The following is a 653-nucleotide window of genomic DNA, read 5'->3' as shown; positions in this document are numbered from 1 at the left end:
TGGAAGGTGACTGTTAGGATGATTGGCAGTGATGATGGTCACTCAGAATTGGTGCGAATACTGGTTTCTGGAGAGGAAACACAGTAAATTAGACGTTTTAGTGGGCTGGGGAATGACTTTCTCTTTGTTTCAGCTCCACCCGTGCCTGTGTCGGGTCCGCCCTCGTCCCAAGCGGTGCCGCGGTCCCGGGAGACCCAGTGGGGCTCCGGCTGCTGCTGCCCTCGGCGGAGCCAGGCAGGTGGACCCATCGCCTGCTCATTCGGCCGTGCCACGTTCCGGCACTGAGACTGTTTTCCTTCATTTCCTTCATTTCCATCATTTTCCTTCATTTTCATCGTTTTCCTTCTGCCCCGAGCCCGGCGGCTGCCTGGGGCTCCCCCGGAGCTGCTGCGCGCTGGCTCGGCGGTCCTGTGAGCAGCGCCACCGGCCTGCAGGGAGCCCGTCCAGAGCCAGGCGGGCTGCTCCAGGGGTGGAGCGGGGGCTCCAGCGGTGTTTGGGTTCCCTCTGGATCCGCTCTGCACCGCGGAACAGCCGCTGCGAGACCCCGGCACAGCCCGGGCAGCGCTACTGGGGCGCCGCTACTCGCGGCATTACTGCGGGGGGCGGGGCTTCGGGCGGGGGCGGTCCGAGAGGGGCGGGGCCGGCGGGAGGTG

The sequence above is a fragment of the Zonotrichia leucophrys genome, chromosome 13 (genome assembly GCF_028769735.1).
Source record: "Zonotrichia leucophrys gambelii isolate GWCS_2022_RI chromosome 13, RI_Zleu_2.0, whole genome shotgun sequence".
Taxonomy (NCBI): Eukaryota; Metazoa; Chordata; class Aves; order Passeriformes; family Passerellidae; genus Zonotrichia; species Zonotrichia leucophrys.
The sequence above is the reverse complement of the archived record's forward strand: the minus strand, read 5'-3'. Positions refer to the sequence as shown.